The sequence below is a fragment of the Canis lupus genome, chromosome 23, assembly GCF_048164855.1.
Source record: "Canis lupus baileyi chromosome 23, mCanLup2.hap1, whole genome shotgun sequence".
Taxonomy (NCBI): domain Eukaryota; kingdom Metazoa; phylum Chordata; class Mammalia; order Carnivora; family Canidae; genus Canis; species Canis lupus.
Window position 1 is genome coordinate 47,992,430 of NC_132860.1, and position 23,996 is coordinate 48,016,425.

At 35.1% G+C, this 23,996-nt stretch overlaps 1 long non-coding RNA gene and 1 pseudogene across 1 annotated transcript in view; both read left to right on the plus strand.

Annotated features, from left to right (window-relative positions):
* Positions 1–23,996, plus strand: part of LOC140615216 (uncharacterized) — a 48,971-nt gene that overhangs the window by 20,124 nt on the left and 4,851 nt on the right. The window contains exon 4 of the long non-coding RNA XR_012016012.1: positions 5,310–5,468. This is a non-coding gene — a long non-coding RNA (uncharacterized lncRNA). The remainder of the gene's footprint in view (positions 1–5,309; positions 5,469–23,996) is intronic.
* On the plus strand, positions 5,740–14,175 carry LOC140614603 (60 kDa heat shock protein, mitochondrial pseudogene; annotated as a pseudogene).

Consider the following 23,996-nt stretch of genomic DNA (forward strand, 5'->3'; position numbering starts at 1 on the left):
TTCTGTTATGTTTCGTTTTTATATCAGACTAAAAATTTCCAATATTTTTATCTCTTTTCCCACCTTAACTACATTAAAATCCTGTGAGGAAAGGTTTAGGAAAATAAATGATCACCTCAGATGGAAGAATATACATCTAATTGGGATTCCAGAAGAGGCTGAGAGAGAGAGAGGACCACAAAGTATATTTGAACAAATCATAGGTGAAAACTTCCCTAATTTGGGGAGGGAAGCAGGCATTCAGATCTAAGAGATAGAGAGGACTCCCCCCAAAATCAATAAAAACCGTTCAACAGCTCCACATTTAATACTGAAACTTGCAAATTCCAAAGATAAAGAGAAAATTCTTAAAGCAGCTCGAGACAAGAGATTCTTAACTTCTATGGGGAGAAATATCATATTAACAGCAGACCTCTCCACAGAGACCTGGCAGGCCAGAAAGGGCTGGCAGGATATGTTCAGGGTCCTAAATGAGAAGAACATGCAGCCAAGAATACTTTCTCCAGCAAGGCTCTCTTTCAGAATGGAAGGAGAGATAAAGAGCTTCCAGGAGAGGCAGACCCTGAAAGAATATGTGACCACCAAACCAGCTCTACAAGAAATATTAAGGGGGACTCTGTAAAAGAAAGAGGAAGCCCAAATAAATAATCCACAAAACCAGGGACTGAATAAGTATTATGATGACACTAAATTCATATCTTTCAATAGTAATTCTGAACGTGAAAGGGTTAAATAATCCCATCAAAAGATACAGGGTATCAGACTGCATAAAAAAAAAACAAGACCCATCTATTTGCTGTCTACAAGAGACTCATTTTAGACCTAAGGACACCTCCAGCCTGAAAATGAAGGGGTGGAGAACCATTTACATTCAAATTGTCCTCAAAAGAAAGCTGCAGTAGCAATCCTCATTTCAGATGAATTAAGGTTTATACCAAAGACTATAATAAGAGATAGAGAGGGACACTATCTCATACTTAAGGGTCTATCCAACAAGAAGACCTAATAATCATGAGTATTTATGCTCCTAATGTGGGAGCTGCCAAGTATATCAATCAATTAATAACCAAAGTAAAAAGATACTTAGATAATGATACATGGCACTTTCTGCAAATGACAGATCTTCTAAGCACAACATCACCAAAGACACAAGGGCCTTAAATGACACACAGCCCCAATTAGATTTCATAGATATCTACAGAACTTTACATCTGAACGCAACTGAATACACATTCTTCTCAAGTGCAAATGGACCTTTTCCAGAATAGACCACATACTGGGTCACAAATAAGGACTCAACTGATACCAAAAGATTGGGATTGTCCCCTGCATAGTTACAGAGCACAGTGCTTTGAAACTAGAAAGCAATCACAAGAAGAAATTTGGAAGAAACTCAAACACATGGAGGTTAAAGAATATCCTACTGTAAGATGAATGGGTCAATCAGGAAATTAGAGCAGAATTAAAAAGATTCATGGAAACTAATGAAAATGAAGATACAACTATTCAAAATCTTCGGGATACAGTAAAAGTGGTCCTAAGAGGGAAATATATCACAATAGAAGCCTCCCTCAAAAAATGGAAAAAACCTCAAATAAACAACCTAACCTTGTAGCTAAAGGAATTGGAGAAAGAACAGCAAATAAAACCTACACCAAGCAGAAGAAGAGAGATAATAAAGATTCAAGCAGAACTCAATGAAATAGAGACCAGAAGAACTGTAGAACAGATCAACAAAACCAGGAGTTGGTTCTTTGAAAGAATTAATAAGATAGATAAACTATTAGCCAGCCTTATTAAAAACAAAAAAGACTCTAATTAATAAAATCGTGAATGAAAAAGGAGTGAACACAACCAATACCAAAGATATACAAACAATTTAAAAAACATATTATGAGCAGCTATATGCCAATAAATTAGGCAATCTAGAAGAAATGGACACATTTCTGGAAAACCAGAAATTACCAAAACTGGGACAGGAAGAAATGGAAAACCTGAACAGGCCAATAACCAGGGAGGAAATTGAAGCAGTCATCAAAAACATCCCAAGAACAAAAGAACAGGGCTAAATGGCTTCCCAGGGGAATTCTATCAAACATTTAAGGAAGAAATAATACCTGTTCTACTAAAGCTGTTCAGAAGGATAGAAAGGGATGGAATATTTCAAACTCATTTTATAAGGCCAGCATCACCTTAATTCCAAAACCAGACAAAGACCCCACCAAAACGTAGAAATATAGACAATATCCTTGATGAATAAACATGTATGCCAAAATTCTCACCAATATACTAGCCAATGGGATCCAACAGTATATTAAGAAGATTATTCACCATGATGAAGTGGGATTTATCCCTGGGATGCAAGGGTGCTTCAATACTCATGAAGCAATCAATGTGATAGATCACATTAACAAAAGAAAAAACAAGAACCATAGGATCCTCTCAATAGTTGCAGAGAAAGCTTTTGACAAAATACAGCATCCATTCCTGATCAAAACTCTTCAGAGTGCAAGGATAGAGAGAACATTCCTCAGTATCTTAAAAGCCATCTATGAGAAGCCCATAGCAAATATCATTCTCAATGAGGAAACACTCAGAGCTTTTCCCCTAAGATCAAGAATAGAAGGATGTCCACTCTCACCTGCTATTCAACATAGTACTAGAAGTCCTAGCCTCAGCAATCAGGCAACAAAAGGAAATAAAAGGCATTCAAATTGGCAAAGAAAAAGTCCAACTCTCCCTCTTCGCAGATGTCACGATACTATATATAGAAAACCCAAAAGACTCCACTCCAAGATTGCTAGAATTCATAGAGCAATTTGGCAGTGTGGCAGGATACAAAATCAATGCCCAGAAGTCAGTGGCATTTCTATACACTAACAATGAGACTGAAGAAAGAGAAATTAAGGAATTAATTCCATTCACAATTGCATCCCCAAAGCATAAGATACCTAGGAATAAACCTAACCAAAGAGGTAGAGGATCTATACCCAAAAAACTACAGAACACTTCTGAAAGAACTGAGGAAGACACAAAGAGATGGAAAAACATTCCATGCTCAAGATTGGAAGAATAAGTATCGTGAAAATGTCTATGCCACTCAGGGCAATTTGCACATTCAATCCAAGCACTATGAAAATACCATTGACTTTATTCACAGAATTGGAACAAATAATCTTGAGATTTGAAAATGGAATCAGAAAAGACCCCAAATAGCCAGGGGAATATTGAAAAAGAAAACCAATGCAAGAGGCATCACAATGCCAGATTTCAAGTGGTGTTACAAAGTTATGATCATCAAGGCAGTGTGGTACTGGCCGAAATACAGACACATAGGTCAATGGAACAGAATAGAGAATTCAGAAGTGAGCTCTCAACTCTATGGTCAACTAATATTCGACAATATAGGAAAGACTATCCACTGGATAAAGGACAGTCTCTTCAATAAATGGTGCTGAGAAAATTGAACATCCACATGCAGCAGAATGAAACTAGATCATTCTCTTACATCATACACAAAGATAAACTCAAAATGGATGAAAGATCTGAATGTGAGACAAGATTCCATCAAAATCCTAGAGGAGAACGCAGGCAACACCCTTTTTGAACTTGGCCACAGCAACTTCTTGCAGGATACATCCATGAAGGTAAGAGAAACAAAAGCAAAAATGAATTATTGGGACTTAATCAAGATAAAAAGCTTCTGCACAGCCAAAGAAACTAGTCAACAAAACTGAAACCTACAGAATGGGAGAAGATATTTGCAAATGACATATCAGATAAAGGGCTAGTTTCCAAGATCTATAAAGACCTTATTAAACTCAACAGCAAAGAAACAAACAATCCAATCATGAAATGGGCAAAAGACATGAACAGAAATCTCACAGAGGAAGACATAGACATGGCCAACAAGCACATGAGAAAATGCTCCGCATCACTTGCCATCAGGGAAATACAAATGAAAACCACAATGAGATACCACCTCACACCAGTGAGAATGGTGACAATTAACAAGACGGGAAACAACAATATTTGAGAGGATGTGGAGAAAAGGGAGCCCTCTTGCACTGTTGTGGGAATGTGAACTGGTACAGCCACTCTGGAATACTGTGTGGAGACTCCTCAAAGAGTTAAAAATAGAACTATCCTGACCCAGCATTTGCGCTACTGGGGATTTACCCCAAAGATAGCAGTGAAAGACCGAGGCACCTGCACCCTAGTGTTCATAGCAGCAATGTCCACAATAACCAAACTGTGGGAGGAGCCTCGGTGTCCATTGACAGAAGAAAGGATAAAGAAGATGTGGTCTATATATACAATCGAATATTACTCAGCCATCAGAAAGGATGAACACACACCATTTACTTCAACGTGGATGGAACTGGAGGGCATTCTGCTGAGTGAAGTAAGTCAGTCAGAGAAGGACAATTATCATATCATATCCCCGTTTCACACATATGGGGAATATAATAAATAGTGAAAAGGATTATAAGGGAAAGGAGGGGAACTGAGTGGGAAAAATTAAAGAGGGAGACAAATCATGAGACACTCCTAACTCTGGGAAACGAACGAAAGGTTGTGGAAGAGGAGGTGGAAGGGAGAATGGGGTGACTGGGTGATGGGCCCTGAGGAGGGCACCTGATATGTTGAGCACTGAGTGTTGTACTATATGTTGGCAGATCGAACTTCAATAAAAACGATTGAGAAAATAAGTAAATAAATAAATGTGGTAATATTGGCTTAAGCTTATATTAGCCAATTAACGAATAACATAATTTCTGTCTTATTATTAAAAACAGAAGAGCAATCAATATTTTCCATAATCCTACTTATATTTAACTTGAAGTGTGTCCTATTGTTATAGATATGTGCATATGCATGCATGCACAAAAGCAAGCATTCTTGAAAACTGTGATGAGCATTATTTTCATCAAGTGATTTATCTTGGATCACAAAAGAATGTGACAATCTATATTTTCAAAGTTCTTTATTTAATGAGGAGAGTATCACCTAATATATATTGTTTTTGTGGAATAATCTTACTGACAACATATACTGAACCTCCAGGACATACTAAGTGTGGTAGATAGACTCTTCAATTGGTCCCCATTATTTCCCATCCTGGTATTTAACCTCTATGTGATTCCTTCTGCTCTTGAATATAAGTGGAACCTGTCAGCTTCTAACCAAAAAGATACAGCAAAGGTGACAGGTTGTAAGTGATTACATGTACTTGATTATGTTATTATATCATGTAAGGTATTAGCATTAATTTTTTCTGGAGTATGTTTATCCTTTTGGTTTTTAAGATGCAAACTGCCATATAGTGGGATTCGCAAGATGGGAGGCCCATTTGATAAGGAACTCCACATAGCTTCTGGAAGCTGAAAGCAGAGTATGGATGGCAGTCATCAAAAAACTGAAGTGCTTATTCCTAAAACTACAAGAAAACTAATTCTGCCAAAAATGTAAGTGATCTTGGGAGATTTTTTATTGGTGAGTCTCAGAGAAAACCACATCCAGAGCCATAACATTGTCACCTTGTGAAATCCTAAGCATAGCATCCAACTAAGCTATCCCATTTCCTGAACCACAGACACTGAGAAAATAACTATGTGATATTTTAAGCTGCTTAGTATGTAGCAATTTCTTATCCAGCAGTAGAAACTTAATATGCTACATTTATTTGTTTTATATTCCTTCTCTTTATTTGGTTACATGTTCTTAGAAGACTAGATCATGTCTTCTGTTTTGGATTCACCTGTTTTTAAGGGGTTTAAAGGTAAAACTTCAAGGTAACTTCTATTAATATATAGTATACTGATAATACAAATATACATACTCATGTATGATATACTATTTTGTAATTTTCCAAGTGCTCTGATATGCATTCTCTCTTGTAATATACATTACTCGTGGCAAATACAGAAACGTATTATATCTACTTCAGAAGTGAAGCAACTAAGGTTCAGATTTAGGAGTAGCCCCCACTGAAGTCTTAGAGGAAGTAAACCATGATGATAACAAAAGCACTAATTGACTGGAGCCAGATCACAAGTCTTGTCTTTAATCAAAAACTGGTTGGAATGCAATCTAGGCTCTGTGCAGGGCTGCTTCAGTTTATAACCAAACAGGCAAACAGGAAACAAATGAGCAAGCAAATTGCTCTGATATCTTACTTTTCCATGTGTACCTAGGCTTGTCAGCCGATATAGTCTAATACTAATTAAGGAACCCACCATGACAGAAAAGTGCAGAACTGAGACCTTTGCCTTTTATTTATTTTTTATTTTTTTAAAGATTTTCTATTTATTTATGAGAGTGCACAGAGAGGAGAGAGAGAGAGGCAGAGACGCAGGCAGAGGGAGAAGCAGGCTCCATGCACCGGGAGCCCGATGTGGGATTCGATCCCGGGTCTCCAGGATCGCGCCCTGGGCCAAGGGCAGGCGCCAAACCGCTGCGCCACCCAGGGATCCCGACCTTTGCCTTTTAAACTATTATTCTAGGGTAATTGCCACAACAGCACTATGTTAGTACTGTGTAAAGGACTCTATGCTATATCATGTTAAAAATACTAGGCTCTATTTTTCAAGATCATAACATTAAAATAATTCCTGGCCATCTATCTATCCATTAGGTTACCATCCTAGTGTGATGTTATTTATTTTCTTTTAAAAAAATCATTTATTACATGCCTACTATATACTACAGTGTTTTAAAAGCATTAATCTTACAGCAATTCTCTTAAGTAATACTATATGATAAAGAATTCGGCTTGTTTTTGTTCCTAGTTCTTGGGAAGAAGATTAAATATTGGAACTTCCTGGGTGTAGGCTTGTCTTTGTTATTCAAGGTGAGCCTTTGGAGTACACCTGAGTTCATTCTTTTCCTCATAAAAAATCTTTACCTTCACTCTGTAAGTAGGGCGCTGTTTAGGTTTCTATAAGAATCTGTGCTCAGAAATTTAATTTTTTTTTTTTTTTTAGTATAGTTGGGACACAAAATTATACTAGTTTCAGGCATTAGACATAGTGATTCAACAAGTTTTTATGTTATGTTATGCTCACCACAGGTAACCTATCACTGTCATCATACAACACCATCATTGACTATATTCCTTATGCTATGCCTTTTATTCCCATGATTTGTTATTTCCTTTACTGTAAAACTGTATCTGCCACTCCCCTCATCTATTTTTACTCATCCCTCCACACCTTCTTTCTGGCAACCATCAATCTGTTCTCTGTTTTTATAGGTCTGATTCTGATTGTTATTTGTTTGTTTGTTAAATTCCATATATGAGTAAAATTATATGATATTTTCCTCAGTCAAGTTTATTTTACTTATTTCAAATGAGATGGTCTCATTTTTATGGCTGCATAATATTTATATATATGTGTGTGTATGTGTGTGCCACTTTTCCTTAATTATTCAGTGATTGGATAGATGCTTAGATACTTCTATATCTTGGCTATTGTAAATAATGCTATAATAAACAGAGGAGTGAATATATCTTTTAAAATAAGTATTTTCATTTTCTTTGGGTAAATACTTAGTAGTGGAAATATTGTCTGTTTTTAATGTTTTGAGGAACCTCCATAATGTTTTCCACATTGGTTGTATCAATTTACATTCCTACTGACAGTGCATAAGGGTTCTTTTTTCTCCACGTCTGCGGCAACACTTATTTCCTGTCTTTTTTATTTTAGCCATTCTGATATGTGTAAAGTGATATCTCACTGTGGCTTTGTTTTGCATTTTCCTGATGATTAGTGATGTTAAGCATCATTCATGGCCATCTATATGTCTTCTTTGGAAAAATGTTTATTTAGGTTCTCTACCCATTTTTTAATTGAATTGTTTTTATGATGTTGAGTTGTATAAATTCTTTATACATTTTGGATATACTCCCTTACCAGATATATCAATTGCAAATATCTTCTCCCATTCAGTAGATTGCCTTTTTCCTTTTCTTGATGGTTTCCTTCACTGTGCAAAAGCTTTTTATTTTGATGTAATCCCAATAGTTTATTTTTGCTTTTGTTTCTCTTACCTGAGAAGGCATATCTAGAAAAATGTTGCTACTCTGATATCAGAGTATTTATTTATTTATTTATTTTATTTATTTATTTTTTTTGCTGGGTTTTTAGTTTCAGGTCTCACATTTGGATCTTCCATTTTGAGTTTACTTTTATGTATAGTGTTCGAAAGTGGTCCAGTTTTCCCAGCACTATTTATTAAAGAAGCTATATTTTCCCATCTCAAATTCTTACCTCCTTTGATGAAGATTAATTAATCATGTAAATGTGGATTTATTTCTAAACTCTATTCTGTTCTATTGATCTATGTGTGTACCATGCTGTTGATTACTATATCTTTGTAGTCTATCTTGAAATCTGGGATTCTGATATCTCTAGCTTTGTTCTTTCTCAACATTGGTTTGATTATTCAGGGGGTCTTTTGTGGTTTCATACACATTTTAGTATTATTTTTTCTAGTTTGTGAAATATGCTATTGGTATTTTGATAGGGATTGCACTCCATCTGTAAATTGCTTTGGGTAGCATGGACATGTTATTAATATTAATTCTTCCAATCTATAAGCGTGGAATATTTTTTCATTTATTTATATCATCTTCAATTTCTTTCATCAGTGTTTTATAGTTTCAGGGTACAGGTCTTTAACCTCCTTTAATCTTTATTCATTTTGGTGGAATTGTAAATGGAATTGTTTTCTTAAATTTTCATTATGCTATTTAGTTAGTATTAGTAATTAGAAACACTATTAGTATACATAAATACTATTGATTTCTGGTAGCATGGTTTTATTTCATTTATACTAGCTATATTTATAAAAGTATCTTTTTAACATCAAGTGAATCAAAAATTTAAATTAGTGTCTATCAGCTTCTATATTTTATTTTTTAACTGTAACTTACATTGAACACTTCTTGGTTTTCCTAAGTAGATTTTCTACATGTAATTGTTCACCTTTCACTTGTAATTTTTAATTAAGAAAAGTAGTTTAAACATCACTAAAACTTAGATATTTCAACTGCATAAAAGTTCACACTTTTACTCCATTTCTAGATTTGGAAGGTAATTGACCATGAGAGATTGTCTTTTCTTTTTTTATGACTTGTCCCATTTTGCTAAGAGAGCATATTTGGTAACTGTGCAAATAATTCACTGTGCTTTGTGATGAGCCACTTTTAGCTTTTGTGGTTTGTACATGGCCCTCTAAGGCATCCCAATAGGATAGTGACTACACTCCTGAGGGAGGCTGTAAGTTAGCGTGTTGGGTCAGCATGGTGCCATTTTAAAGAATGTTTGTACAATCTATGGACTTATGGCTTACATAAAGAAGTCTGGCACACAGCAGGTGAGAGTAAATTTCCTTTTCTCTGATGTTGCTGAACTTACAAGGCAGTCAGGGACAAAAAGTATAAGTAAATATCTGAAGTGATAAAAGAAAGTCATAGAGACCTTCCTAACTTTTCTAGATTTTATTCCTACTATTTGGGACTTACATCTAAAACAAAACAGCTTCAACTAACTGCTTCTGACAAATTCAATCTTTTCCTATCAAGGTACTTTAATAAACTTCACTAACTTTTTTTTATTTTGGTAAAATTACCTAAAATATACATGAGTAAGAAAGGCATATTGTGGTTTAAAGTCAATTCTTAATATGGTAACAAGTTCTACAGGTCTATTGATTCAATCATTAATTAATAATTTTTGAGCACTTATTATGAATCATATTTGGGAGTGGGGACGCAATAAAGGGAGAGGGAGGGCCAGGAAATGAGTGCAAATTGTGTGTCAGACCTTGAACCCTAGGCTTCCCTTGTTGGGGGTAAATTTTTTCTTGTTCTATTACATATGTTAACTGTGCTTAATAGGATGTATTTTCTGCTTGTAATGGAAATAACATTTCCTGGGATAGTCAAATATAACAACTAGACTGTGAAGTTTAAACACACAAAGCAACAAATAGAAATATTTTTTAATTGAATTTCTCTGCCCAAATTTTGGAATCACATCCCTCTCCTGAAACAAAATTTCTCTTATCTACTTTGTGTCTATTCAATTTCCGGAGCATAACTTTGAAAGGTCATCAAAAATTGAAAACCAAGAAAAATCTCAAATCCATTAATTTACCTTTATGTATAAGTGAGGAAATTTTGGCACAGTGTAGCTAAGACAACATGCCTTTGAACTATTTTGGAAGTTATCACTTAGCTGGCTTTGAAGAAAGAGGACTGTTGCTGCTCAGTCTGTATAAGTCTGGTGCCTCTGAGCAAGATGGAGCTATAAATGATAATTGCCCTGTGACTTCCACCACTTTGTTTTTGAAAATCAAAGTATTTTTTCTTGTTTGCAAATGAAGGGAGAGAAATGCACACATGCTGAGAGAAAGCTGTGAAAAAGTTTGGGCTATGGTAGGAGGTGTTTAAGGCACCTAAAAAGATAAATGAAGAGAGGAAAAAGAGAACTATAAGAACATGTAGTACAAATGAGATAAATCATGAGAATCTGTTCAAAGAAAGAAATATTGAAGGAACAACAGCAGGAAGAACAGAACCTGAGCCTCCCACACGTTCATTCTGGCCCAGGTCCAGCCAGAGACATAGTGAACACATTTGATATAACGTTTTGAGGGGAAAAATGAAAGCGAGGAGAATATCAATAATTCAATAGTGTGTAGAGCCAAAGGAAAAAGTTAAAAATAAAATCAGATAAAAAACCCAACCAGTAGTTTTGCCTCTTCCTAGCACAAAGGCTATCTGAAGAGATCTTGAAAAATGGAGAAAAAGTGGGAGAAAGGAACCTAACACCAAGTACAATCTGTGTGGTACTGAGTTCCACATGCATTATATTATTTAATTCCCAAACAACTCTGAAGTATAGTTACTTTCCCCTCTATTTTTGTATAGGAAAATTGAGGCTCAGGAGATTTTTGTTGGCCCTAATACAATAAGCTGAATTTCAAATATGTCTAATAATTAATTAACACTATTACTCAGTAAAATTCTGCAGCATTCTGCTCAGAATATTTGGTAGAAATATTCATTACTCAATCTGACTCATTTTTCCTGCCATCTATATTTAAAAAAGTATACCCACCTACACAAAAATACATATTTAAAATAGCACAGGGTCATGAATATCAAGCCCTAAACTGTTTGTTGGAATCTCCATGTGCTATGGCAAGCTAAGGGTGAGAGAGTTGATATAGGCTGGAGTTATATTACAAAGGATTCATGGATGAATAACATGGACAGATAACAATCTGAAAGGGGGGATGCCTAGGTGGCTCAGAGGTTAAGTGTCTGCCTTTCAGGCTCAGGGAGTGATCCTGGAGTCCAGGGATTGAGTCTCGCATCGGGCTCCCTGCGAGGAGCCTGCTTCTCCTTCTGCCTGTGTCTCTACCTCTCTCTGTGTGTCTCTCATGAATAAATAAATAAAATCTTAAAAAACAACAACAACAAAAAACAATCTGGAGGGGGATCAGGTGAGTCCTAGTATAACTAAAGGGGAAATGGATGAATCATGTAAGTCTTGATCAGACCCCATGAATTGTGATATTTCACATTTTGAAACGAAGAAATTAAAATTTACTAGAGATAATAAAAATGGTAAAGCTTTTCTACAAATATAATTCAGAAATTAGTTCGTTCATTCGTAAATTGAACTTCTATGGAGCACCTACTATGTGGCAAACATATTTTAGCCAACAGAGTGTAATCATGATTAAGGACTTGAGACAGACTGACTATTCTAGCCCTCAAGGAACACACTATCTAGTGAGGAAGATGGGTAGATCATTATTATGAAATGTGTTTAACATACTATTAGGAATATGAGGAACAGAAGCAAAAAAATATTTACTTTTAGTCTGAAGGCTGACCTAAAGCCTCCATGGTTTGATAAGAAACAAATACATTGCTACAGTCTTTAAGGGTCTTATGATTGCCTGTATACTTCACTGTTAACATTGACCTGAAGGGTAAACACCAGGGGAATCTTGCAAAAATAGTTTTATATGTTGAAATTTGAAGAAACGTTTGCAGTCTGGTACTCCCAGCATGCCCCTTTCCCTTTGATTACTAAGCACATAACTATCAGCCTCACACAGCAAAAAGTGAAGCTATTTCTGCCCACAGGTCCTGTCCCTGCACTACCTAAATTAACTTAGTGAGTTACACTGTATACATCTCAAGAAATTTTTCTTAACCACGGCATTTGAAGACTCCACATCAAGATCATGAAAGAGAAGCATTAACTAATTTGCAGGAAGTTAGGGACAGTTTTATGGGAAAAGATATATAGATATTAGATATTTATCTAGATATTTCATAGAGAAATTAAGTTTCTGTCAAATTAAGATGATGGAGAAGAGCCCTCACTTGTCTCTGATGGCCTGCCTCATGGCCCCACACCCTGCCACTGCCCTGCAGATATGCTTCAATTACTCACAGTATTCACCAAATCAGGCCAATGTCCACAGCACTGGCTCTTCATTTCACTTGGGCCTTTGTCAAAGGTCTAAAATTTGGTGCAGATGCCTGGGCATTAATGCTTCAAGGTGTAAACCTTTTAGCCAATGCTATAGCCCTTACAACAGAGCCAAAGGGAAAAACAGTTATTATTGAGTTGGGGAAGTCCCAAAGTAACAAAAGATGGTGTGACTACTCCAAAGTCAATTGATTTAAAAGATAAATATAAAATTATTGGCACTAACCTTGTTTAAGGTGTTGCCAATAACATTTTTGAAGAGACTAGGGATGGTACCACTACTTTACTGTCATAGCACACTCTATTGCCAAGGAAGGCTTTGAGAAGTTGAGCAAAGCTGCTAATCCTATGGAAATCAGGAGACATGATGTTAGCTGTTGATACTGCAATTGCTGAACTTAAGAAGTAGCCTTCAGTGAAAACCCCTGAAGAAATTGCTCAGGACCCAAGATTTCTGTAGATGAAGACAAAGAATTTGGAAAAAATCATTTCTGAGGCAATGAAAAAGGTTAGAAGAAAGGGTGTTGTCACAGTAAAGGATGGGAAAAACACTAAATGATGAATTAGAAATTATTGAAAGCATCAAATTTGATTGAGGTTTCATTTCTCCATACTTGAGTAATACATCAAAAGGACAGAAATGTAAATTCCAAGATGCCTATGTTCTATTAAGTGAAAAGGAAATTTCTAGTGTCCTGTCCATTATGCCTGCTCTTAAAATTGTCAGGGCTCACCGTAAGCATTGTGTGTGCTGAAGACATTGATACAGAAACTCTGAATACACTCATTTTAAGTAAGCTAAAAGTTGATCTTCAGGTTGTCAAAGCTTGAGATTTAAGAACCAGCTTAAAGACATAGCTGTTGCTACTGGTGATGCAGTATTTGAAGAAGGAACTGACTCTAAATCTTAAACATGGTCAGCCTCACAATTTAGGAAAAGTTGGAGAGGTCATTGTGACCAAAGATGATGCCATGTTCTTAAAAGGAAAAGGTGATGCCATGTCCTTAAAAGGAAAGGGTGACAAGGCTCAAATTGACAACCATATTAAAAGAAATCATTGAGCAGTTAGATATCAGAACTAGAAAATATGTAAAGGAAAAGCTGAATGAATGTCTGGCCAAACTCAGATGGAGTAGCTGTGCCGATGAAGGAGAGTAGAAAAAGTGATGTTGAATTGAATGAAAAGAAAGACAGAGCTATAGGTGCCTTCAATGCTACATGAGCTGCAGTTGAAGAAGGCATTGTTCTAGGAGGGGGTTGTGCCCTTCTTCAGTACGTTTCAGCCTTGGATTCAATAATTCCAGCTCTTGAAGATAAAAAGTATGGTATAGAAATTATTAAAAGAATGCTCAAAATTCTTGCAGTGAGCAGTGCTAAGAAGGCAGGTATTGAAGGATCATTGGTAATTGAGAACATTATGCAGAGTTCCTCAGAAGTTGGCTATGATCTTATGCTTGAGATTTTGTGAATATAGTGGAAAAAGGAATCATTAGTACAAGTAAGGGTGTAAGAACTACTTTCTTGGATGCTGCTGGAGTGGTGTCTCTGTTAACTAGAGCAGAAATTAATTACCAGAATTCTTAAAGAAGAGAAGGACCCTGGAATGGGTGGAATTGGTAGAATGGAAGTGATATGGGAGGTGGCATGTTCTGATTCCTAGAATAGTGCTCTCCCATTATTAATGAACTATAAGAGGAAGCTCAAGGCAGTGGTCCTCAATAGTAACTTCAGAGAAGCCAGTTGAGGGAAATGACTGAAGATAAGACTGGCTGATATTTAAGAAAATCACTGTAGCCATCATTTACTGGTCTTACCTGACAACATGTGATGGTTTACTGCTGTCATTTACCATGCCTACAGGAAATTTATTTTAATTTTTAAATAAAAAGACATTTGTATATTCCTGATAAGCAAGTACAAGGGCCGTGTGCCAATGTATTGCTTTCAACTTAAATCACTGAGACATTTTCACTACTACTCTGTTAAGATTTTAGTGCTTGCCACAAGCAGATGAAAAGTAAAGGAGCAGCCTTTCTGTGGAGAGTACAAATAATCGTATATGAAGTAGAAAAATACCCCACTATGTGACTTTTGTATAAGAAGAATTTGCTTAAAGTTAAAAGACAAAGGTGATAAGGAAGACATTCTTGATAAAGATGGTTTTAAGGAGGAAATTGGGGAATTCCGAGGTGAAAAATACCAATGTGCTTTGAATCTTTCCTTTGCCACTTAGTCACTCTGAAACCTTGGGTAATTTCTTGATTTCTTTGAACTTCAATTTTCTCATCTATTATGTGGTCATAATAAAATCCTCTACAAAGGATGACTGTGAGCAATAACCAGTGTGAGTTACTAAGACATCCAGTCTGAAACGTGATGATCCTTTTCTTCCATGCATATTACCTCTATGCATCTGATGTCTCTTGAGTCTGACCTTCAACATTGAAAAAGGAGAACCCATTCTAAACTTGCTTAAAAACTCTGTTAGTTACTTACTGCTATACTCAAAGGACCCTAGTGCTGATTTAGCATGATAATCCCTTGCTCTTGAGCCTGTCCTTCTAAATCCTTCACATTCAAGGAATAGCCTATGGGAATGTTTTGCATGTCATGTACAAATAGTCACATCACATACCTGTTTAACTTTAGCATCCCTATATTAAGAGATGCCACAACACACCTACTTCGCTTTAGGAGTTGGTGTTGTGACAGACAAGATACATAAATTCTGCAGCAGAGTGAGGAGCTTATGGTATTCATTTACATGTCAAAACCCAAATTTTTCTTCTTCCTCATTTTTATTGACAATGATTGTGTCTAGCTAGTGGGAGCAACCTGAAAGAGTTGTATATATCAATGAGTTCTCTAAATGCTTCGCTATAGTAGAGCTACAGATTAAAATAAAATTTTAATCATGTATCTGCCTAATGTAGGTGGGGGGGGAGGCAGCTTCTTTCATTTATCTATTGGAAGTTTTTACTGAAATCTTAGAGCACTGGGAAAACCTAGAAATCTGCCCATTTTCTTTATAGTCACTATAGTTTAAATGTTACCAACCATGTGTACAAGTCTCTCTTGACAAAATCACATCTTTATAAAATTTTACCTATGAACAGCGCTTTGTTAATCAGACATGTTAATTTTAAAATTATAGAATTGAGTTATAGCTAAACAATGAGAAAAGAATACTAGGTGGATAACCTCATAATCCAATACCAGTTCCCAATATGTCATTATTTACTACTTCCCTGACCATAGATATGGTACTTCCCCTCTATATCTCACTTTCTGCCCTGTACACTGCAGTACAATAATCTTCCTCCCTTGCCTGTGCCCAAAATCATTGTATAAGGCGATGAACCAGCACATGCCTTAAATTTTGTCCCATATTATAAAACATATTAAATTTAGTTAATATCTTAAAGTCAAAATAGATCATTGCTGTAATTGTGAAATAGCAAATTTAATGCAGAATTCTATAACTATATGTATAGTAATTTTAAATGTAAAGATAAGGTTACAAATGATTTTAAAAACTGGACCAGGAATCCCAAATGTTAACAGAAATAAAATTTGAAGATCAACAAGTTAGAGAGTATCTTTTCTTTTCTTTCTTTCTTTTTTTTTTTTTTTTGAGAGTATCTTTTCTAATTGGATTGTTAAATATTATTAGTAGCTGCCTGATAATTTGACAAGAAAGAGTTAGGGGGACTCAGTACCCCAGTAATATTCTCATAGAATTATCAGTCATGTTTTTATTAAAGGATATTGCTGCTAGGCTTTTGTCTGTTTTGGCTTGGGTCCTGAACCTGAAAACAGAATAATTGTTGCAAAGTGCATCTTCATTCTAAAGTGAGGGACTATACCATTTTTGTAGTATTTCAAAACAATTTTTTTAATGTGTTTTGAGATACTTAGTCCAACATCTGACTTTAGGATATAAGATAGGATTAAAGGAACCTTCACCACCACCACTGACAAGCCTTGAAGTGAAGCATAAAGAGGTTTCCTCATTCCCCTTGATTTGGATTGCCAAATGGTGTTTATGTTACTGGGGCCCAAGGGTGCAAGAACACCTGGCTCCAGAGGTCTCAAGTGGCTGAGTCACTCGTGGCTGACAAAATAAATCCAAAGGCAGAGAGACCAATCATGGTGAAACCAGAAAGGGATGGATTTCAGTGAAGCCAAAACCAGGAAAACAGAGGACTATTATCTCAGACTGTCTCCAAAGTGCTAAAAATACCTCTAGTTTATATAAGGAAAATATGGAATAAAGGTCAGTGGGTACATGTAGGTGGGCAGTAAAGGTCAAGTGGATCATTTTCTTGGTGTCAATCACATGGGGTCTTGCTGGTATCAGTTGCATGAGGGGGTAGTGTGTGCTCCCAACACAGGATGTTTTGCCTTCTCGATCTTTTGCCTGAATTAAAAGACAGATGGAAAGAAGAGTTCAATAAGAAAGTACAGACTGGGGGCAAAATGGAGGTAGTTGATGTCTTCTTTCATTTACAGAAGTTTTGAAAATGAAAATCATCTACTCCCACACAACTTATTATATGATGGTTCCTCATGCTGTATAACCTTGGCTGCTGGGCTGCCCGGTGGCTCAGCGGTTTAGTGCCTCCTTCAGTCCAGGGCCTGATCCTGGAGTCCCGGGATCGAGTCCCACATGAGTCCCCGCATAAAGCCTGCTTCTCCCTCTGCCTGTGTCTCTGCCTCTCTCTCTCTCGCTCTCTGTCAAAAAATCTTTGATCGTGGCTGCTTACTGAATATACATGTTTCATAATAAATACACTTACCTCCAATGAAATGTTTTTCTCACTTTCTCAGACATTTCTGTTCATTATCGTAACATTTTAAGTTCTGAGTCTCTTCTTCAACAAAGAGATAGTTAATGAAGAAAGAACTGTCTAGCCTCTACTTATAAACTATCTGTGCTTAAATTTGTTTATTAGAAACTCATTTAGACTAGATTTACATAGTCATGTTTGCTGTTGGGTCAGAAGTAAAGACTGAAACAGGAAAATATTAGGCAGGAGTTACTGTACCAGATCTTGCTTTACTACTAAAATAATAGCCTTGAAATAGGCAAATATTCCCAGATAGTAAACTCATTGCATTCACTACAGATCAGACTTATCAGTCTGAGTTTATTTATTTATTTATTTATTTATTTATTTATTTATTTATTTATTTTTTCAGTCTGAGTTTAAACAAGAAAAAGGAACCATATAATGATTGAAGTCGGAGATTTAATGCAAATAATTCTTAAGCATTGATGGAAGAGTAATTATAAAATGTGAAAAGACTTTAAGGATTTCCTAGTGCTGAGATAGAGTATATTCAAGAAGAGGCAGCTTTGGAGGTGGGACAGCACAAAACTAGGCCTCAACTCAGATTCGGCAAGTGCACTATAGTTTGTGTACTTTTGAGCTAAGCAATTTCCACTGGCTGTACAGACAACTCCTCTGCTCATAACTTCCAAGTTAATATATGCTGGTTCACACATACAGAAATAATATTTCCTAGTCTTAGCTCCACACTATTGTAGCAAACAGACATGGGCAAATCATGGAAGCAACTCATGTAATAATTAATAAGAGGTATGCTTGATTTTTCTAAAATTCCTACTAAATCTCTAAAAATTTTGTGTTCAGAAAGAAAGCTCTTGAATCCTGAAGGAAAAGGTATTATCAAATATTAAGTTAGCACAGTAGTAACATTCCAAGGAATTTATCTTTGTTTTTTTTTTTTAAAGATTTTATTTATTTATTCATGAGAGAGAGAGAGAAAGAGAGAGAATGAGAGAGGCAGAGACACAAGCAGAGGGAGAAGCAGGCTCCATGCAGGGAGCCTGATGTAGAACTCCATCCCAGGTCTCCAGGATCATGCCCTGGGCGAAAGGCAGGCCCTAAATCGCTGAGCCACCCAGAGATCCCCGGAATTGATCTTTGAATCTGTGTATCTGAATTAAAAGGAATATATCATCCTCCTCTTCACAGAATGACCAGAAGTTAGTTCCTATCAGAAGCCTCAAACTGAGGATTAGGAACTTATTAGCAGCAGATACATTTGAAAGGAAATATCTCTTATCCAATAATTCTAGATCAATTAGACAACTACAGTAAATGTAGATATCTTCTATCCAAGATCCATGGAACACTAACACAGATATTTATAGCTTAATCTGCATTCATTCATTCTCTATTTTTCTTATATCTTTATGCTTTGCTGGTCTAAGACTACCTTTATCTAATTTTAAGGGCCCTTTATATTAATGTAATTATTACTTAATATTCTTTTAAATTAATATCCTTAATATAGCTTTCTGTCTCATCAATATTTTCTGATTTGAATACAATATCTGGCTCATATATGCTTATTAATAGGTTAAAGCATACAACCAAATTGACTTGTGATATTTCACACATTTTCTTACAGAAATTCTATAGCTTCCCCTGGTAACAGTTTATTTATTTATTTATTGTTTGTAATGAATCAGTTCATTTCTTGGGTAATAGGACTCATTTGTTAGATGATATTTTAGATGGAAAATATTACAATTAAGAGAGCTAGAAATTTACAGCCCTCTGTCATGTTATACCAAGAAAAGTAAGCTCTCTTCCTACTGAATTAATGCTTAGGGAACTTGTGAGGAAAGTGGCTATTGTGATAGAATTTTCACAAAAACAGAATTTGGAAGAGAACTAAGAAATAGATTTGGAGGGTGTTGTAATTTTGTAGATCTTAAAAGTAAAATATACTACTTCCTACTGCTGTACTATTAGTAAAGATTTTGTTTCCTCACACTGGACAATTCCTAGTAAGTGGTGCCAAAACATCACACCAGTATTTGACTACCTCTGGGTAGTGGTTCAGAGGTGGGGGGTTAGGGTTTGGGAAAAAAAAAGTTTGTTTATGACCCCTGATGACTGGTATGAATTTGCAGAACAAAAGCCTGTTGGTTGCTACCTGAAAACTGGAGAAATGAGTCTTATCACTGTAAACTAATTGCTGACTTCAGGATAGTACATCAGAATCTACTTTGGTCCATTAGCTTTCCCTCTACGAAAATGAGATAATTAGATGACTTAAGAAGAAAGAAACAGAATCATTTGAGAACCAAAATCCTATGTATTCAAGAAAAATTCTGGATTGTTTTCTCTATTTTCCAGACTCATTACTTTATGTTTTGAAAGAGTCCTAGAAAGTAGGCAAACTCCTATATATTCAGAGGAGTATGTAGAGAATATCAGGAAAGATACACAAATGCTGCTAGGGCAACTGAACTCCTCTCCCACCTCCCAGAACAAAAGAGAAAGATGAACTCCCCCCCACCCCCCCAAGAAAATGGGCAGGTGATATTTAAAAATAGAGCTACTTAAGATATATAATTGGCATCAGAAAGGGAAGCATATGGTGTTTTAGAGGAAGAATACTGTGCTTATATCTCTGAAGATCTCTATGGGATCTTTAATATTACTACAAATTGTGGCAATAATCCTTTGGTATTTGTGTGGCAGTGTTCTTTATATGTGTGTATAATATGAGGTTATCTCAACCTCAAAAATTTGTGTGCTGATTCTGTGCCATTTAGTGATTCAAAAAATATTCACCCAATAAAAAGAACAAAATCTAACACTGTGGAGGTTATGACCATGATATCTTACAAAATGGCAAAGTTCTGTCCTCAGATATTAATGTCCTAGCTTGAACTCAGGGTAAAGAAGAATGGTAAGAACACTTTGAGAATCAAAACCATGTATCTCTAATATTACTATTACATGTTTACACTTATATGGCCGTGATACTGGACTCTCTTCATTTAAAAAAATAAAAAGAAAAGAGAAACTATTAATACATTGCCATAGTCAGCTTGACTTTAACTCTTATAAAGATAAAATTTGCAGATAACTTTATTGTTCATTTCACGAAGTCTACAAAAAGTTATTTATTTAAAAAGTCAAGCTGTTCAAGTTTTAGATAACAACAACTAGTCTTCTATTTAGAAAACTATTTAGAAACTCTTATTCAATACCCTCACCTCACTATTTCCAGTACACCTCAGCTATTATTTTCCTCTATCAATCCTAATGAAACCCACAGATTGAAAGACTATCTACCTTAAAAAAGAATCCACATAAATGTCCTAACTTTATCTTCCATACTCCAAACACTACTGAGACTTCATCAAGTCAGTATTCTCTCTTATCATAAAAGGATAATTTTAGTTTTGCCTTACCAACAGGTTGTATTTCAGGGAACTTGAATTCAACAGTCTTTTATTGCACTTGTTTTTTGGTTTCAGTGAGGCATTTTTTAAGATGGCTGATGGGGGGTAGTAAATATCAGATTATATGGGACTGTGAACATGGCTCAGCTTTAGCTCATCTGTATCAAACACTAAGTCTGCAGCGGCCTTATGTCTGATTTCCACATGCTTACTCCCTAGAGATCTCTCTCTATATTTCCTTACCAGAAAGGACTTCACCACCTCTTCTTGCTAAACCTTTACCATGGTTTATTATTCATCATAGTTTTTATCAATGCCTGAGATATTTGCTTAATTTACATGGTTTATTTAATTCCTGACTGTCACCAATAGAATATAATCTCCAAAAGAAGAGAATCCTTGCTTGTTTTATTTACTACTATAATTCTAATATGTAGTGTGGGGTCTGATGCAAAGTTAGAGTTTAATATGATTAATTAATGGAAAACTGAATTCTGTGGTGTGTATGGGGAAATAAGGCAATGGGTACAATTTGTAGAAATATTTGTTACTATGAGGTGGTGTTAAATAAGGCAGGAAAAAAAGTGGTAGATCAAAAAAGAGATTTAATTTTGAAGGTAATATGTAAGGATGGGAAAAAAATTCTCATAAAAAAAAAAACAAGAAGAACAAGAGACAATTAATGAAGCAACACTACTCAGTTTGCTGAAAATAATGAGATCCAAAATATATATGAAATATTTTGGTGCCCATGGGAGAAGTAACTCTTTCATTTTTCTTAAAAAAGGGCATGATGGTACAGAAGCAAATAGATTATGATAACAAAATTGTTAGCTATATAACTTGTACTCTTTTAAAAATAACTTAAAACTTCAATAATTTAGCATTAGAATAATAGAACTTGCTGGGTGTGTATAATAATCACTATTTTCTCTATAAAGTTGAAAGTGAGGTTATTTGCTGTAATTAAGTGGACATAGTGGTAGGATGGGATGATCAAAGACAACAGAGATATTTTGAAATAGAAAATTTGATAAACAGGAGATAGGACTAATTAGGGACACCCTGGAAAATACTAGAAGGCATCAGGAAACTAGGTGGCTTTGGAGATCATAAATTGTCACTGTTCTAGTTAGTTGTATGATTTCTCTCCTGTGTTACTCAGTAGGAAAGGTACAGCAAAGACACAGCAATGGAGTGAAAAATCATCATCGTAATCATGGTTGTTTCTAATAAATGATTATGCTGTGTGTCCATTTAATGCTAAACATATCTTACTAGATTGATGCTAATCAAATTATTTGTCAGATGTGCTACTAATAGGAACTCTAAGGCCATAAAACATAGGGTATTTTAATCATCAGTACACTATAAAATTCTAATTGGGTTTGAATTTTAAAGCTATGTTAACTTTTGCAATTGGCGTATTGATAAATTTAACACCATTTGTTGAAGAAAAGCTGAGAGGGCTTGAACCCTCAAGCCTTCAGGGAACTGGCCAGTGTTCAAAATAGATTAGCAACAAAAGTTTTCTAGTTCAATTATGATACTTTATTTTTTAATGAAACTGGAGAATTTTTAAGTCAGATTTAAAACATTTATATTCACTTCCTTCCAAAGATTAAAGTTTATAATTATGAGATAACAGATACATCCCTTCAGCAAGAGTTCAGGGTGAGATTTCTATACACGCATAAATACACATAAACTTTCATTTTAATGGAAACAAAAAGAAAATCTGGGAAATGGATACACATGAGTCATTATGAAATTAGAGTGTGTGTGTCAGGTCTGCATGTATGAGTTTATAATCGATAAATTGCTTTAGTTTCTAAGATACTGTTTTCAGTGAGCTTAACTTAAGTGCTTAAAGGGAAGTTTCAAAATTAAGTATTTGGCTAGCATTAGTTGTGGTTCAGTTTTTTCTATTTGCATATTTTACACACTTTACCCTAATACTTGCAAATTTACCTTTTACTCTAATAGTTTATAAATTCTAGGAGGAAGGACAAGCTTCTCTTCATATTTACATAATCAGTGTCTAGCATATGGCTAGCACAATTAAGCATTCAATAAATGTTTCTATTTAGGAGTTGGATTAAGGAAAGAAAATTAAAAGGATGAATTGTAGATAGGAAATTTTTTTCTAATAAAGATGCACTTTGTATGCAAAGCTAACTGGGATGAGGAAGGGTTGAAATGTTTCTAAGAAGGCTCACAAAATAAACTGTAAAATTTTTGTTATCACCAAACCATTTAGAGTAGTTTACCAAAAAAATACTGCTGATATTATAGCAAAATTGAGCAAATACTCAAAAAAATACAAAAGCAGAAAGGTATGCCATCTTGTTATTGCAAGCAGTTGCTACAGCAAAAATTCTGTTCTGACCAAGATATTAACTTAGAACTATATATATATGTTTTTGAAAATTGGCAATTTTAATCATAAATGACAACACTGAGATATGTATGTAGTACACATACAGCCATAGTTAAATACACATAGGTTGGAAATAACTATGTATTGATTGCCTTTTTATTATAAAAATGATTCAGTTTTATGATTTTATAGGAATAAGAAATCATTTTTAAACTGTAACCCTATAAACCCCAGGGCCCAATTGATGCACTTTGTATTTGTAAAATGGATACCAGCAGGCTAACTGTCCTCCTGAATTCTGCAAATATTTAGTGGTTATAGAAATGGTATTTTAAACAAATGTTTATTGAATGTGAACATCTGAGGAGCCACACAGAATTATGGATGTTATCTTTGTAATATCTCAGATTTATTCTTCTTAAATAATAGACGTGATGAGCTACACAGATGTATAACCCTTATGCTTAGAATTCAAGTGTATATGAGTCTATATTATTAAGTTAACTAACTTTTCTTTCATAATAATTCCCAATAACTCTTAAGGAAATTGCTTATTCTCAAGTAAAAGCTTTATAAGTTTTCGTCATTGTGTGATCTCCTTCATAAACTTTAGTTTATCACTTCTGTTCTGTTATCATCCCAGCTATGAAATAAAATTCATGTAGTTGAGTTTTGAAGAGATGAGAAATATTGACATTAAAAGTAGTTTGATTTAAGGTTCAGCAATAATATTTCCAAATTTTCCAGCAAACCACTAAAAAACCAATTTCTTCTTAAATAATCTGTATTAAGTCAGGTCTCACTACCATTCAAAATTGTTTTGCTAAATTTGAAAAGTTTACACAGATGCGAAAGTATGGT